This window comes from Cryptomeria japonica, chromosome 9 (genome assembly GCF_030272615.1).
Source record: "Cryptomeria japonica chromosome 9, Sugi_1.0, whole genome shotgun sequence".
Taxonomy (NCBI): Eukaryota; Viridiplantae; Streptophyta; class Pinopsida; order Cupressales; family Cupressaceae; genus Cryptomeria; species Cryptomeria japonica.
This window is the reverse complement of record NC_081413.1, coordinates 521019323-521038848: the sequence shown is the minus strand read 5'-3', so window position 1 is coordinate 521038848 and position 19526 is coordinate 521019323.

Here is a 19526-nt window from a genome sequence, read left to right as displayed (position 1 = left end):
TGTTGCACACCATATTTGTATGTAATGTCTTAAAAGATGGCTGGAGAATTTGTTCAACAAAAATCTTATATTTAAGACTATCTAACTCCATTGAAATCAATGAACCAATAGTGGTCATTTCATCTACTGTCGTGTTTTGTGCTCTAGGGATTTGATCAAAGGTAATGTTTTAAAAAATCTTCTTAAGATCATCAATCATTACTTTATATGTCAAAATCTTATCATCCTTAGTTTGGTACTCATCATTAACCTATTTTACAATCAATTACAAATTCCCATTAACAAGAATATCTGCAATATTCCATTGTATAGCTATTTTGAGACCAGCAATAAAACCTTCATACTCAGCAATATTATCGATGCATGAGAAAGACAACTCGAAAGATTTGGGAATGAGATTCCCTTGTGGTATCACAAATAAGAACCCTGCCCCTAATCCATTTTGTGTATGTGAACCATCAAAATAAATTTTCTAGGGGAGTTTGTGTTGTGATTGTGTAGGCATATTCATCAGGAAATTCTGCAATTAATGGATGAGTATCCATCAGAGGTGTTTATTCCAGTTGCTCAACAATTACCTATCCTTTGATGGCCTTTCTATCTACATATTGAATATCAAATTCACTGAGCAATATGACCCATTTAGCCATACAACCAGTAAGAGTTGTCTTTGATAATAGGTACTTTAAGGATCAATCTTACAAATGAGCTTAAAAATATGACTTAACATGTAGTGTCAAAGCTTTTGTGAACAAAAGACAACGACTAGACATGTTTTTTCCATAGGTGAGTATATGATCTCATACCCCACTAGGGTTCAACTGATCTAGTAAATGGCACATTCTTTTCTCCAATCATCATGTTGGGAAAGGAATGCTCCCACTACAACTGAAGTAGCTGAGATATACAAAAGGAATGATCATCTTGGAATTAGTGGCATTAACACTGGAGAATGAGCTAGATATTCCTTTATTTTGTCAAATACTTGCTGACATTGAGCATCCCACTTAAACTATGTGCCCTTTTTAAGAAGATGTGTGAATGGTTGACATTTATCTGCAAGTTAAGAAATAAAGCATCTAACAAATTGTAGCTTTCCTTGGAGACTATGCAGATTCAACATGTTAGGAGGGGGCATTTCTAAGATTTCTTTGACTTTCTTAGGATCAACTTCTATACCATGCCCGAAAACTATGAAGCCTAGGAGTTTACCTAATGTAACTCCAAACACACTTTTTAGGATCAAAGGGTAACTTATACTTAGCTAGATGTTCAAAAATATGTTCAAGGATAGCTGGATGTTTTTCCCTGGTTTTTTATTTACCTGATATGTTATCTACATAATCCTCCAATATCTTATGCATGAGGTCATGAAATATTATTGTCATAGCGCGTTGATATGTGGCACATGCATTCTTTAGACCAAAGGGCATGCCCTGATAAAAAAAATTTCCCCATAGAGTGGTGAACACCATTTTATGTTGATCATCCTCTGCAATTTTTATCTAATTGTATCCTAAAAAACCATCCATAAGGGAAATAATTTCATGTCCCATTGTCAAATCAACAAGAATATCAATATTGGGAAGTGGAAAGTCATCTTTGGGACATGATTTGTTGAGATCTCTGAAATCTATACAAACTTGGATAACCCCATTGTGTTTGGACACATGTACCATGTTGTAAATCCATTCTAAATAATCAATTGGTCAAATGAACTTGACCTCTAACAATTTTTCCAACTCTGCTTAGACCAATAATGCAATTCAAGGATGCATCTTTCAAAGCTTTTGTTTAATAGGTTTGACATTTGGATCAACGTCCATGTGATGTACTACAAGATCATGATCAAGCCCAGCATAAGACCATGCAAAGTTGATAGGCCACTTGTGAAGGATTTGGAGGAAAACTTGGAACTCTTTGTCAAACAGAGATGCTACCACATAAGTGATTCAGGGATTTTTTGTAGTTCCCAAATTAACTTCTCCTTTCTCATCAATGAGAAATTGGGATTTATCAGGAAACTGTATGTCAATGAGAGGAAGAGGGGAGTCCTCATCTTCTAGCATCTCAAAGAGGTTTTCACTAGAAGATACACCCTTTATTTTTACCTTTTTAGGATCAATCGGTGCCTCTGAAAGGTTTTCACCAGTAGACACTTGATCTTTTGTTTCTTTTTTACTTTTTCAATTAAGGATCCCCTCTACTTATATACTATATTTTGAGTTGGACGATAATATGGTGCACACTCAGTTGCCCCCAAGAATTGTGAGAGCATTTCATCATTATGGAATGTATCAAGGTGTGCAATAGTTTGACCCCAATCAATGAGTTTGGGATGGCTAAGGGGAAGTTCAATTAAGAGAATAGATGTGTCAAAGAGGGTGTATGTGCCAAAGGAAGATTATCTCTCTACAACATCATACACTTGTTTGACAACCTACTCAGGTATGTCTTCAATATCAACCAAAACATTTTTATTGTTTTCAGAAGTGCCTACCGAAGTTGAAGCTACATGAGAGAAATGTCCAAAACCAAGCCCTTGATGTCAAACATTTGGAACTAGATCAACAAGTCTTTTGATTCCATGTTCTTCTTGTCCTAATCCTCTACCTAGGTAATCCCATTTCTTGGTAGACAATCTGTAAGCTACTATGTATTTCTCTTTGAAGTGATTTAGGCAGGTATCATTGTCCACAACAACATCTCTAAAAATCCATTGATTGGTATCTCCTTCTATAACCTCATGATTAATTTCACCATGAGATTGAAATGTAGTAGAACCACACATTTTGAATGCATGTTCTTTCTTCTTTTGTTCATTGGTAGGTTTCCCATGGGTATGAGGATCTAGTGGTAGTGCACCCACTACAAGGATTCCTTTTAAAGAATATTCAATGCATCTTGCATCATTGATCTTGAGCTAGGAAAAGGTGGATGAAATGGAATTTTTTTCATTAGAAACATTGAGTATTGAATCAGGGTCAACATATGAGGATGATGGAGTAGCTTGAGAGATTCCAATGTTGATGCCTAGACAATTATGCGAATATGGTGAAGATGCCTCAAGAGCATGAAAATACTCAAATGGTTGAGTCACCACGAATGGTAATTTCACAACCTGATATGTAAATTTGAGACATTGATGGTAAGTGGATGACATGGCTTGCATGGCATGGATCCATGGGCAACCAAGAAGGATATTAAATGGAAGATCAAGATCAATGACATGGAAAAGAATGTCTTGTTTTACTGGGCCCACCTGAATTGGAAGATTGATCATCCCCACTGAGCTTCTTTCTACATTATCATATGCCTTGGTAGTGATGCATTGGTTATGAAAATCTGTGAAGTGTGCTCCACTTGTGTAACAAATTTTAAAGTACAAAGATTTAGGGTAGAACCATTGTCAATCAAAACTCACTTTACTTTTTAATGCTTGAAAATGGTCTCAATATTAAGCAAACAGGTGTGATTAGGATCAAGAACCATAGCATCAGATTGGGTAAAGCTGAGATGGTATATGGTAGATAAATTCCCTACTAAAGCTTGGAATTGCGCAAGATTTATGTTGTTGGGAACATGGATTTCTTGCAATGCATAGTTAGGAATCTTTTGATGAGTACGCGAATATTTTAACAAATCTAAAATAAAGATCTATGTAGGGGTCTTCCTAAAGTGCTCAAGAATGTTGTATTGCATAGACACAAAAAATTATGGTGTGGTAGGAGGTGGAGCTCCAAGGATTGTCATGTGATCTCTTCTAGTGGTCGTGGCACATTTAGTATTGGCGCCTTTGACATGAATCATATCAAAATGATCTTCTACTTGGGTAATGCAACCTATCGTACTACCATAGTCAAATGAGATATTGTTGCAACTAATGTTATTGGTTGTATGAGATTGACCTGCATTGGATGTACTAGCCTCTCCTTGATGTTTGGGAAGAGAATCTTTAATAATACCTAGGTTCACATTAGGTGACTTTCCTGTAGTACGATCAACATCAATTTTCCCTTGGTCAATAAGATCTTGGATTAGATGATTAAGCTTCATGCACTTGTTCGTTGTGTGACCCTTGACATGATGATAAGCATAATAGTCATTCTCTTTATATCAATCAGGCTTAGGTTTAGACTCATCAAATGGTGTCATTTGTGGATACATGACCATATTATGTTGCTCCATGCATTTGAAGATCACATCCAAGGGTACTCCCATGCATGTAAACTGACGTCTTGGATTGTTATATTTTGTTTGTTGAGAAGGAGCTTGAGAAACAATGATGCCATTTGTATGATTAGTTTTCACATTTGATGTTGATGTTTGAGGGTTATGATAGGCTAGAGGTGGGGGATCGGCATGTCATTGGTGATGGATTGGTATATGATTGATGATTAGACTATACTTGTGTGGGTGGTGGTTTTGAAATATCTTAGAATCAGGACCCCATCTCCTACAACATTCTTGTTTTTGTTCCAATACCTTTGTTTGTCCCCACTTGGTTTATCAGATTACGTTTTTATAGTTTTATGATTCTTTCATCTATCAAAGCCTTTTCTACTAATGGTTCCTTGGACATGATATCCTTCAATGTAGTTGCACAGTTTAATCAAATATGATATGCAACCTTTGGATGCAGATTACTGATGAATATTGGAACCAATTGAGTATCAAATATTGCACAAGGGAGAAGACCAGTGAGGGCTCTCCATCTTTGAATATAGTCCAAGAGACTCTCACCTCCTTTCTGTTTGGCTTGACAAAGATCAAGCATGGAAATATTATTTTCCACATTGTAATGATAATGGGCCAAAAATATCTCTGATAAGTCTACAAATGTAGTGATAATGCCAAATGGCAACTTAGAAAACCATTTTAGAGATGGCCCACTAAGACTCTTGGGAAATAGATGTAGGAGATAATTATTGTAATATGCGACCTCTTGACAAGCCATATATAATTTTTTGATGTGATGACACAGATCACATTTCCCCTTGTATTTATCAAATTTTAGCATTTCAAAATGTTTGAGAAATGGCATTGATGTTATTAACTTATCGAACATATATGGGAAAAGCTCATCAAATTTGAAAACCTTCTCAAAAGTACTACCTTCTAAAGTTTTAAGAGTTGCCTTCATTTGTTCTCATTCAATGTTAACTAGAAATGGCTAAGGAGATGGCATAACTAGTTGATAAAGCAGTGTTTGATATGCTATTTGAGATGGATGAACATAACTTGGTTGTTGTTGTGGAAATTGATAGCATGTCATGTTCTGATAAACAAGAACATTTTGTTGAAAAAAAGGTGGTTGTTGTTATTGATATTAGGGTGGTCACAAGTAAATTGCCATATTCTATTGTGAAGGAATATATTGTTGTTGATACTGCACATTTTGAGGTTGTTGAATTTGAGGAATACCTTGCTAGATAACTACCTCAAGTATAGATCAGATGAGACACATTAGGTTGTGGCGTATTATACAATGGAGGATTTTGATTAATGTCACCTAGAAATTGTTGCACATTTGGAACAATACAAGATGAATATGGTGCTTGCAAGTAACCGAATTGTGGTTGTGAGACAATAGGTGGAACAATCACTTGAGGTTGACATTGAAATATACTAACAATTTGTGATATAGATTGTATTGGTGGGGGCATAGATGATAGCGCTATACAACTTATGCACTTAATCATGGCCTATGTAGTAGGTGGCAACAGATAACCTGGCATTCCTATGGTCCAAGTTGGTGTTTGTGTAGAAGGTAAATTGAATGGTCTCATGACCGGATTGATAAAAGGAGAAATATGTACTATGTTGGAAGTCATTGGATTTTGAGCGACCATGGGAATTAAATTAAGAAGTTGTGTGGATGGTGCAATAATTGGTGTATTGTAAATAACTCCCCCCAAGGCGGGAGATGGCATAAGACCTAATGAAGCATCATAGAAAGGTTGATAATGTCTTTCCATCATACCCATAGGCACTAATCCCATAGATGTAAGTGGGATACTTTATTGTGATGGTGTTATCAAAGTTTGGACTGAAATTGGTATTGGCGGGGGTTATTGTGAAGGTACTTGTTGTTGAGGTGGCCCTTACGGATTAGTAGTTACAGGCGTATCAGGTGACATGATGGTCATATCTTGGGAAACCATATTAGCAAATATTATATTTTTGAGACTTTCGATGATTTCATCCACCATTTGATAATTATTTAGTTTTGAAAGAAATTGGTAGATGGGATTAACTAGACCGTCAATCTCATTTGGTTGATTAACCATAGTTTCTTCAGAGACAACTGGATTAATTAGATCAAAACTGACAGAGACACTTTTTGATACAATGCAATTGACACCAAAATTGGGATTTAGTTGTGGATCAGACATCCCTACTCCTAACTGAGAAGATTATTGTTCCATTGCTTGACTAGATTGAGATCAAGTGGTGACGGTCATGAACTAAGCTAAAGTCAAGGATTTGGATTAACTAATTGATTTACACGATAATAAATGTGATGATTGATTAGGATGATTTGGTACTCAAATTACAAATGGGTAAGTCTAATTTGAATGACGCAACTTCAAGTCTACTCAAGAGGATACACATAAGCAACAAGATAAATTATGGACCAAACCTCTGGATTGAAGTAACAAGACGATAATGATGTAAAACTAAGCTCTAAACTCGATATAGTCAAAGAGATAGTGATAATAGTCACTAAAAATAGGATGTAGATTTGCAATTTAGGATGAAGTGTATGCGGGAAAATGCGATGATGAAAATGAATAAATCGAATCTAAAAGACCCACTCACCAATGAGACTCTTGGTGCAAGTATATGAACTAATTGAACCAGTTCAACTTCCCAAGGGGTGTCCCATTGTTCTCTATGTCACAGGATCCCTAAAGCCAATGCTTTTCTCTCAGATCATTGAGAAAATGACTTAGGAATGACAACTCCAAGAACGAGTGATATTTGATTTATATGCATGAATGCAATCTACGATATATATGATATTAGAACTGTGATGATTAAGCTACTATGAAGATGATGATATGATAAAATATTAGCAAATTATCCTAGCATGAATATCTTATGATATGAAAAATACTTCTAAATGCTATGATGATATTCTAACAAAGAGATGCTAAAATGCTTAGTAAATTAGACTATAATGTAGATGCATGAAACTTTGATTATTATGAAAATGAGGAATGAGAGCTCTATTTGTAGGGAAAATAGGGCAATGGATGGTCAAGATTTAATAATCTTAACAAGGGATAGGATTGAAAGTTAATCAAACCATGTTTACAATTCTCACCAATGAAATGGTGATAATTGTCAACAAAGGGTTGTTTGAGAGGAGATGCAAGAAGCATTAAATGTCTGAGAAGACATGAAGGTTGCCCTAGGAGGTAAGGGTTAAGCTTAGGTTAGGGTTATCCAATGGATAAAACTTGTACCCAAGGGATAAACTCTTGTGCAAGGGTTAATAGGATAACCAAGGTTAAAGCCATGAATGCTTGATGAGACCCTTGGGTTAGTTGAGGGTTAAGTTAGAGAGAAAGTCTCTAACCATGCAAGAAGGTTGAGTTAACCATTAATGGTTAGGATGACTTTGGGGACAAATTTGTAAGAGTCCTTCCAAATTTGGGGGAACTCAACAAGTTAGCTTGTTGAAGAAATAAAGCCTTTAATACATTTAGAAGACTTTCTTCCAAATTTGAGAAGTGATCTCCTCAAACTTAGGGAAATGATAGAATAAGAGGGATTAAGGCTAATTGATTAAGATTAGATGGGTTCTAGAAGAATGCTTAGAATGCAAGTGGGAGATGTAGGAAAATGCAAGTGGATGGAAGAAAAGAATTTTAATTAAAATAAAATTGATTTATTTCAACCAAAATAGATGCAACTTGCATAAATACAAGTGGGGGATTTTAATAAATAAATTAGATTTATTTATTTGCAAGGATCAATTTAATTAAATGTAAATTTAATTAAAAAGGGAGAAAGGGGAATTAATTAAATAAAGTGATTTATTTAATTAAAGGCTAGAAAAGGTTTAGGTGAATTTAATTAAATAAATTGAGTAATTCATTTAATCAAATAGATGAATGTGAAGAAATTAATTAAATATAATTTAATTAATAGGAAGAATGGGGTTAAAATTAATATTAAATATTTATTTAGGAAAGTGGTCAGATTTATACGTCTACATTTTGCCCCTCTTTGAAGTGACATGTGTGCACATGTTGATTCAAAGAAAATTTTGTCGTATATGCTGCTAAAGTTTGATCGATGTGATGTTGTGTGTCGAAATGTCAATATGATGCCCTGGATGTAGATTTGATGAATGATATTGATGATGCCCCCTCGGGAGATGAATCAAGGATTTAGTGAAAAAAATTCAAGTTGATGAGCGTTTTTTGAATTAATTGCCATATGAGAATATTGGCCACGTTGAATGCACATTATTGATTCATCTCCCGAAAATGATGTTGATAAGGTTAAAAATGAAAAGTAGGAGTAAAATACATGCCCCACTTATTAACCCTTGATTTTACCCTATTAAAAGGTAAAAAGTGACTTTGAAAAATCATTTGCATACTTGTCTCTTTGTGATTGTGACATTTGGAGCTCTGACGATGATGTCAATTCCATACTCCTCACATTGATTTGAGTGTGTCAGGCGACACCAGAGACCCGTTGCATATGGCTCACCAATAAGTGTCCAAAATCCATCTTTGTTTTTGATTAATTTTATTTATTTTGGTCACGTTTTTTAAATTTGGGTCGGATTTTGCCAGTTTAGCACGTCGGGTAGATTTTTTAGCGCATATGATAGGAAGGTTAGCGTGTAGAAAACCCTAGGTAGGTTTACCGTCTGAGGGTTAAATGGTAGCACGATCGGGGGGTAGGTTAGTGCATAGGATGGTTTTAGTGCATAGGGTTTGCATAAAACCGCAATGGGTAGGTCAATTAGCGCGTAGGATAACTTAGCGCGTTGGGTAAACAGGGTAGCACAAATGGTGTGTCAGTTAGCATGTAGGATAGGTTTAGCATATTGAGTGTGTTTTATAGCACATTGATGGAAAAGGTTAGCACATATGTGGTAGATTAATTCTTTGGAGCGCATATTTAGCATGTGGAATCAAAAGTTGGAAAAAAAAGCGTTGTGAAAAATGCATCGTGAGTCAAACAGATTAGATAAGTTGTGTAGATGTTGATATGGATCCGTCAATTGCTCTGATATGGTTCATGATCCAATGTGAGTCGTTGTTTGTGATGATGTCTGATTCTGATATGTTGATGTATTACGAGAGTTTGTGTTTGATATGGATTTTATTTCGATATGAATTGCTTTTCAATATGAATTGCTTTTCAATATGGATTGCTGACTTGATTTGAGTCTTGATTTCGATATGGGTCTTTGATTTTTGATTTCGATATGGGTCTTTGATTTTGATTTCGATATGGGTTCTAATTTTGATTTCGATAGGGGTCCTAATTTTTATTTTGATATGGATTTGATTTCGATATGAGTCCTAATTTTGATTTCGATATGGGTCCTTGATTTCCGATTTCAATATGGGTCTTTGATTTTGATTTCGATATGGGTCATGATTTTGATTTCAATATGGGTCCTGATTTTGATTTCGATATGGGTTTTTGATTTTCGATATGGGTCCTTGAGTCTAATTTTGATATGAGTCATGATTTTGATTTTGATATGGGTCATGATTTTGATTTCAATATGGGTTCTTGATTTTTGATATGGCTCCTTGAGTCTGATTTTGATATGAGTCATGATTTTGATTTCGATATGGGTCCTGATTTCGATTTCGATATGGGTCCTAATTCTGATTTCAATATGAGTCCTTGATTTCTGATTTCGATACGGGTCTTGATTCTGATTCACTTATTGATGTGAATATGTTTCTGATGTGCTCTTGAGATGCTTTTCTTTTTCAAGTTGATTTGTTTTGATTGTTGATATATTGGATGGAATTGAGAACTAATGATGGAAATTTGTTGATTTGCAGGCAAAGCTTGGCATGCTCCAGTCTCAAGAGCAATTTTTGAGGCCATGGACACTTATCCCACATTTGTCACAGGCTGACAGAGATGTGATTGAGAGATGTGGGTTGTCATCTTTATTAGACATGCCCCGGTATATCATTAACCGAGGGTTATTGACAGTGTTGGCCAAGAGGTGGCATAGTGATACGAACACCTTTCACTTGATGACTTGTGAAATGAAATTCACACTAGATGACTATTATCGAATTTTGCAGATTCATGTGGTTGGGGCTTTGTTACCTTATGAGAAAACTAAGGAGGGTGGCACAAAGGCTCTCTGCCGCATCTTTCAGGATGATGAGATTAGTGGTTACGAGATCCCATAGTCGGAGTTTTTGGATTTAGGTTACGCTCCGCTACCATCGATATTAGCAGGTTTTATAGGTGGGTTCCTGTGTCCCGACCATAGGTCAAAGGGACTGTTGGCATGATGATGATTTTTATATTAGATGAATTTATGTGTTGTCATTGATGACACACATATGTTTTGATTTTCTTAGTTAGGTCAAACCGGTACTACTATTAAGTCTTTGTATTGTAAACTGGTATCATATGTATAGAGTTAGTCTAACCGGTATAAAGGTGTCTAAACCAGTATATGTAGACAATCGGTATATGTAGTTAAGACAATCGGTTTTGGTCAATTCCACTGTCACCAGTTTTGAGATGTAGTGGAGAGAGGCAAGGAGGCACTTGGAGACAATCGGTATGTGAGTTGGAAGCGGTCAACACTAAATCAGTATCAGTGTTCCAACAGGTTTCATAGATTGTGTGATGAGTTATCACCAGTCATGATGTGTTACCTCTAACCAACATTTTTGGCGGTGATTTGTGATGTGTTATGAAAGATTGTCCAAATTCACTAAACCTAGGAAATTGTGTTGAGGTTCTTGAGCCAACATGAAATCTAATGTTTATAAAAAGACATTACGATGATTTATTTTGATATGTAAGATACAAGTGATGTTATGAGTTAGAGTTGATGCAATTTATTGAAGGAGTTGCAGAGTATGTCAAAGATGTAGTATTGAGTGAATAGAAAAGGATCTAACCAAGAAGAATGTGCTATTCCTAGGTCATACCACCCTGTTGTTTTCTAATCACTACAACAATTAAATCCCCTAACTGGGTAAGCTCTAACAAGATTCATTGTATAAATCCTCTAACAAGGTGATTCATTAACTTGGATCTAAATCCTCCACTGAGGTTACCTTTAACCAGGTATAGCTCCTAATAAGGCTTTGGGATCTTTAACAAGATTCGCTCCTAACAGAGCAATTTGTAGACCTTAACCAATTAGTTACCTATTTCTGCAGATAGTTAACTTGTGAGTTCCATCTCACCATGGTTTTTCCCAGTTGGGTTTTCCACGTATAAACACTTGTGTTATGGTGAATTTTTTACTTGTTGTGAATGCTTTTATAACACTTTGGATTGCATTCAAAGTCTTACATAAACTAGTTAAATGTTTTTACTAGTCTGGGATTAAAGTGTTATTGTTTTTGCTATCACTTATTCACCCCCCCCCCTCTCAGTGCTTTATAAGTCTATCAGGGACTAGCCATTGGATGGGGATTGGTTCTGGAGGACATGGTGACACGGGGACACAGGTTTGCATGGGGGTCTTGTATGTTGGCCCATCTATATAGAGAGCTTCACTAGGTAGTATATTTGGGATATACTAGTTTATCATCCGGGGTGACATTGTTATAGGTGTGGGCCTAAGAGCATATACCAGTGTTGAGACCGCTTGCAGACAGGGATAGGCCAGTTGGTCGGGCCTATGTTTATGGGTATATAGGTGTAGTTGTCCAGCAGAAGATGGGCAAACTAGAGCATTGGTGGAGGGTGTTGGATGATATTGATATGGTCATCTGGAAACCATATATGGATTGTGAGGTGTGGGCAGAGCACGAGCTAGAGATGCCCTATGTATATATGTCAAGGTACCTGATTGGGCAGATGCCCTTTATTTTTTAGTGATTCTTGCACAGTCGCATTCATCGGCAGTATGGTAGACAACAGGGGATGCCATAGGGAGCCTATTTGTATGCTTGTCGGCGACAGGATGTGCTTGAGTGGGGACCGAACCTAGATAGCAAAGTAGCTATAAAGGAGTACATGTCGTTGGTGGGACAGATATGGGATTATGGGGTCGGGATTGTGGATGCTGGGATGACGGAGGAGTTCTCCACCTACTTCATGGCACATGCAGTGGCACGCATATCTGATCCGACAAAGTTGCTGCTAGATTTTGATGATGAGGAGGAGGAGAAACCACAAAGGCGAGGGGGAGCCAGATAGAGAGAGGAGCATGAGGTAGAGGAGCTAGGAGAGCGAGGTGGAGATGATGGTGGAGGAGATGGAGGTGGTGGAGGACGAGGAGGTAGAGGAGATGGAGCAGGTAGAGGAGGAGGAGGAACTAGAGGTGGAGATAGAGGTGGAGGGAGTGGAGATAGAGGTAGAGGGGGTGGAGGAGGAGGAAGTCTCATTCTTGGTGTTGTCGGAGGTGGTAGGGTAGGTGCGGTGTTAGCTATGGTGGGAGGGATAGAGGATGATAGGCGACCTTCCCAGAGGAGGAGATCTAATGTTCTACCTCCATCGATGCCTTAGACAGGGAAAGGTGTGGGTGGGACTACGACATAGGTACCCATTCAGATCAAGGTGCCCACTCATCGATAGAATTCTCAGATCAGAGTACTACAAGTCTCGATGCAGTAGTTGCAAGAACAGGTGTTAGCACAACAACGACATATTACGCAGGTTATCGCAGAGTAGGATACAAAGATAGAGTGTTAGGGTCGAGCAAAGGCCCTTGCTGACAAGTTAGAGAGAGAAATGACTGGTGCCCCAGTTCGGGACACACTGAGAGAGATACAGTACTCGACCAAGGAGGTTGAGTATTATAGGCATTTATATGAGGAGGTGATCCCTTGAGATCGCAGAGCTCCTAGCTATGTTGCAGTGGCATCTTGTCAATCTAGTCGTAGTCATACAAGGACATAGAGAAGAGGTGTTACGGGGCCTGCCCGACGTGATCCACCTGGTGGAGATCCAGGAGCCAGGACATTTGTTGTCAGACCGTCTGCCTCAAGAGATAGTCATACCTGAGAGACTTCTCTCTATTGTTTTTTATCACTTTTGTTGTATTTTGACTCACATGATATCCCTTGTACATTTATACCATTTTTGAGATATATATATATATATATATATATATATATATATATATATATATATATATATATGGCATTGATTTCTCTGATCCACATGTAATGTGTTATTGATGATGATTGATTTATGATGTGCATTATGTTTTGATATGATGATTCTATGAGGATGATTAGATGCTTAGATAATATTGATTTTCTTTATTTTTTTTATTTTGATTATGATGTGAATGCGTGATTCGTGATGGAATGAGTGATAATGTGATGTATTGCTGTGATTACTTTGATATGAGATGTAATGTTATCTAAATGTTATGATTTGTGAGATGCATCTTGAAAATGAGATGTATGGTAATGATAATGATAATGATGTGAGATGTATCTTGAAAATGAGATGTATGATAATGATAATGATGTGAGATGTATCTTGAAAATCAGATGTATGATAATGATATGCAACTAAATGCAAGCTTAAAATGATATGCAACTTTAAGATGATATGCAACTAAATGATCATGTTAATTTTGTCATTGTCATTCCTGTTTGTGCTCTTTTTGTCATCATTGAGATTTTGATATGTTGAAATTTAATACAAGCATCATGATATATTTGAGTCATAATGACCTGAGTAAACCATACGAATGATTTCCTCACAGATATGTTTCCATTTTTATGTGCAAAGTGGAAAAAGTTTTCAATGATATGTTTCCAATCATGTCTCAAGACAAATTTGCACCATACGAATGATTCCCTCACAGACAGAAAACCAAAGACAAATATTTCATTCCTTCATTGCTTCTCTAGGTTAGTGCATCCTTGAGTACATCAGGAGATCGAATGACGCAAAAATCAAGATACAAATAGTCAAATCTTCATGTTGAATGTAAACAAATCATAATTCAGAAAAATCATCCATCGTGTGTGTGTTTGAAGTTGTCGTTGGATAATGATCTTGTTTTCTAGCCTGATGAGTAGTTTTGACAATGGTTTCCTAGTGTTTTGTGATCCTTGTTTGTTGTTTGAATGCTAAAGTGAGAGGAATGTTGCCCCCAGTCATGGATATTTGTTGATGTGGAAATATATGTTTATCACCAAGCCATGGTGGGATATGATATGGATAACTGTTTTAGATAGTCAAGGACAGTGACTACACTAAGTATGTTCGAGATAATGTTGTGTGTATAAGTGTTTGGCGGTGGCTATCAACCGAGACTAGATGGATCAAAGATATGAGTACCGATAGATAGAGGAGTTGTTCTCTCACAAATAGCGCTTGTTGTAAGGTTTTCACCACTTGTTTTTATTGCACTTTTTCATTTTTTTTTTATTTTTTTGTATTTTTCAAATTTTTTGATGTTTGTGTGTCACAAAGTGCCTATTTGCTAGGTTTTCACCATAGTGATTATTTTTTGATACTTTTTTTTATTTTTGTTGCTTTTTTGCTTGATTCGTACATTAGATGACTCAAGTGTAGAACTTCTTCAGATGGATGTTGTTGGTTGGTTCGTCGAGCATGTCCCCTTCTGAATTTGACAACTGATATGCTCTTGATCTGTACACTGATATGATGACAAAGGGACCCAACCAGTTAGGTTCAAACTTCCCCTTCTTTTCTCAATCTTGCTGATTTATGGGATTTTCCTTCAGGACAAGATCACCGACCTTGAAATCCCTTGGGATGAATTTGTGATTATAGCCTCTGCACATTCGCTGCTGATATGCCTTGAGATGATCATAGGCACGTTGTCATTTTTCATCAAGAAGTTCTAGTTATTGCAACCTGTTTACTTGATATTCCTCATCTGGTATGAGGCCCTTCAAAGATACTCAAAGAGATGGGATTTCTACCTTCAGAAGTAGAATTGTTTCTGAAACATACAACAATGAATATGGCATCGCCCCTGTAGGTGTGTGGATACTCATTCTGTAGTCCCAAAGTATCGAATTGAGTTGTACATGTCAATCCTTGTCAGCATCATTTACAATTTTCTTGAGGATTTTCAGGATTTTTTTGTTTTTGAATCGTTCACATAGCTCTCGCACATCTTGACTCTTGAAAGGACGTCTGTTATCTGTGATGATGGAACTGGGAATGCCATATCTACAAATGAGATAGTTGAGGATGAATGATGAGATTTGTTTTCCAGTTACGGTGGTCATCGGGACTGCTTCGATTCGTTTGGTGAAGTACTCTATGGCACTGGTAATGAATTTATACCCATTCGAAGAGGAAGGATGAATATTTCCTACTAGATCAAGTCCCCATTGATAGAAAGGCCGAGATGTAGTGAATGGATGTAGCTCTTGTGTTAGTGCATGGATAAGGTTGCCATGAATTTGACATTTAGGACATTTCTTAGAAAATTGATAGGACTTTCTTTCCATTGTCGGCTAGTAATATCCCATTCTTAAAAGTTTCTTGGTGAGAGTAGGACCACTTGAATGCATACCACAGATACCTTCATGAAGTTCATGTAAGGAAGATTCAGATTCATTATGATCAAGGCATCAAAGAAGAGTACCATCTAGACCTCGACGGTAACGTGTGTCAATAGTTAAGGTATAGTGGGTGGCTTGCCGGATGAAGCTGCGTTTTTGGTTTTGAGATAGGTCGGGAGGGAGAGTATTGTTTTTGAGATAGTCATAGATCTTCCCATATAGAGGCGAATCTGAACCGGTCAGGGCATAGGTTACTTGGGATGCGGAATTGTTATAGGCTGGGGAAAATAATTGCTCTACCAGGAACTTGTAACAACTCTATTTATCTAGTTGAGCAAAACCTATTACCCGCCTAGGGCTTTTGCAAAGCCCTGGCGGGAAATTCTCTTTGTTTTAATGAGGTATATAACTCTAGATGGCAGGTTTACAAAAGTATATGGATATCACTTTGTCCTCTTAAATCATTTTAGGCATAACAATAAGGTGAATTTCCCTTGTTTCTTGCTCTGTTCTATGAATGCATCCCTAAAAGCATATAAAGAAAATCCTCGGGGTGACACTGCAATGCACCAGGGACTTATGGTCCTCATTTATGATCATCTAAAGGCCAGTAAAATCAATCGAATGCAACTCTCTATGGATTCAGAAGAAGAAATGTCTGATTCTGATTTCTCGGAGGAGGAGGATTCAAATAATGATTCCTCAACTGAAAATGAGGAAAGTTCTGACAACTCAGAGTATGAGAGGAGCAAGAAGAGGAAATCAAGACCCTCTTCTTCCAAGAGTAAAAAACCCCAAAGAAAACCCTTGATTAGTATTTCTTCAGAAGAAGAGGACTCTGATTTCCCTGAGGAGAAGAAGAACCCTAAGGGAGTGTTGAAGGAAAAAAGTAAAATCCAAGCCCAACCCAGGAAGAAGCAAAAGAAAACAGAGGAGACTGGCAAAGATCCGGAGGACACAGGAAAGGAACCAGAAGAGGACAAGCAAACAAGAACCCTGGAAGCTGAACAAAGCCTAGAGATGGAGACTATGGAGGAGACCCTCAGGGCTGCTGACACTATTTCTGCCCTCCATATTGCTAAAGATGAACATATAACCCCTGGTAAAGTTACTCCTTCTCCTGGTCCTCACCTCGAGGCCTTGAAGGGTTTTATGAAAACCATTGAATGGCTTATTGATGGGAATAAGAATATTGTGGATGAATACAAAAAACTCTGCAACAGAGTCATGATCCTGGAGACCATTAACATTGGAGAGGAGAACACTATGGCCAATTATATTGAAGATTTGAAGAACACAATTGCCAAAGTGGAAGACATCAGAGATGCCTTTAATCCCCGGTTTGAGAAAATTGAAAAGGAGATACAAGATAGAAAAACCCTGGAGGAAACTAATGAAAAAACGCTCTCGGATATAGTTGCCAAAGTGGACAAGATAGAGGAGTGCCTCAAGAACATTGCAGAGAAGAGTCTCAGCATTCTGAAAATCTCAGCCAACAACACCCATACCCTCATCAACAAGCTCGATGATGAAAAGGAAACCCAGGAAATTGACCTGGATGCAGAAGGAACTAGGGAAGCCCAAGGTCCCAGAACTCGCACCCGTGGAAAGACGAAGGAAAAGAAAGTGAATAAGGACCTAGAGGAGATAGAAGCAGTTGGGGCGACCTATGATGAGCTAGTGACTAAGGCAGAGGATCTGCTGAAGAAAATTACTATGTAGTGTCTCCTTGGGTTCTTTGTTGTTTTTTGTTGTTTAGCTATTTTTTCTGTTCCCTGGTTTTTTGGACCAGTCGCTTTGTATGAGGACTCTATTTTCTCAGCTTTTTATTTTAACTATGTTGTAATGGTTTTGGGTCCGTAAAACCTATTTTTCATTCAATCAAAACAACTTTGTTTATCTAGAATTTGCAGCAATGAAGTGATAGTGGACATTGCATTGGCAGCTTTGTTGTCCAATCGTGGAATTTTCTCAAAGGTGATGTTCACAAAGTACTTTTTGAAATCATCCACCATTCACTTGTAAGGCATTAGTTTATCATCCTTTGTCTGATAGTCATCGTTAATCTGATTGATAAATAATTAAGAATCCCCATAAACTCTCAATTTTGTGATTCTTCATTCTACAACCACCTTGATTCCTGTTACCAGGGCGTCATATTCAGCAGTGTTGTTGGTGCATGGAAATATCAATCTATAAGATCTTGGAATTGTGTGCCCCTTTGAAGTGACAAACAGGATGTCGGCACCCAATCCATGTTGTGTATAGGATCCATCAAAGTATAGGGTCCATTGATTGGGTGTGATAGTGAGTACATCCATGTCTATAAATTCCACCTGTAATGGTTGTTGGTCTGGTAGTGGTGCTTCTACCAATTGATCTGCAATTACCTATCCTTTGATAGCCCGACATTCTGTGTACTAGATATCAAACTCACTCAGAATCATGACCCATTTAACTAATCATCCTGTGAGAGTTGCCTTGTTGAGTAGATACTTAAGAGGATCGATCTTTGCCACCAGCTTGATTGTGTGGGCTAACATATAGTGGTGGAACTTTTGAGAAGCAAACACCATTGATAAGAAAGCCTTCTCAATGAATGTATAATTGAGTTCATATTCGTTCAAAGTCTTGCTAATGTAATAGATAGTCTGTTCTTTGCATGTTGGATCTTCTTGTGCTAGAAGTGCCCCCAATGATACTTTTGTTGTTGATATATAAAGAATGGTTGGATTTCCTGCTATTGAAGGTACCAAAACTGGCGGATTCATCAGATATTGTTTGAGCGGGTGGAATTATTCCTCACACTTGTCTGCCCATCTAAAAGGTATATTCTTATGAAGTAGATGATTGAATGGGAGACATTTGTCGGCTAGCTAAGAAATGAACCGTCTAATAGATTGCAACCGTCCCTGCAGAGATATGAGTTGGCTGATGTTTTTTAGGAGGTGGCATCTCCATGATAGCCTATACCTTTACTGGATCTACTTCGATGCCCTTTTCTAATACAATGTAGCCCAGCAGTGTGTCGGATGTGACCCCAAAGACACACTTCTTAGGGTTTAGTCTAACCTTGAATTTCTCCAATCGTTGAAATATTTTTTTAATATGCCCAAATGTTCTAGTTGGGTGAATGATTTAGCTAGTAAATCATCTACATAGTCCTCCATGAAAGTATGCATCATGTCGTGGAAGATCATTATCATGGATCTTTGATAAGTGGCACCAACATTTTTCAAGCCAAAAGGCATGACGTTCCAATAATACATTCCCCATGGATAGGTGAATGCAGTTGTATCTTGATATTTTGGGGCTATCTTGATTTGATTATAGCCAGAAAAGCCATCCATTAATGATAACATTGTGTGGCCCATTGTTAGATCCACAATAATGCCAATTCTTGGCAAAGGAAAGTCTTCCTTTAGACATGCTTTGTTGAAATCCCTAAATTATGTGCATATTCTGATACTTTTGTCGGGTTTTGAAACTGGTACAATGTTTGAGATCCATTCAGCATATTCTATAGGTCGGATGAATCTGACATCTAATAACTTCTTTAGTTCTTCTTTGATGAGTAATGCCACATGTGGATTCATCTTTCTTAATTTATGCTTGACCAATTTAGCTCCAGGAGCGATGGATAAGTGATGCATGATTAGATTCAGATCAAACCCTGGCATGTTAGCATAAGACCAAGCAAAATTGATTTGCTTCTCTTTGAAGAATTTGATAAAATCTGGTTGTTCTTTCTCTGTGAGTGATTCTGCCAGATGTATGGTTTCGATTGTTTCTTTAGTGCCGATGTTTATTGATTGAGTTGGCTCAATC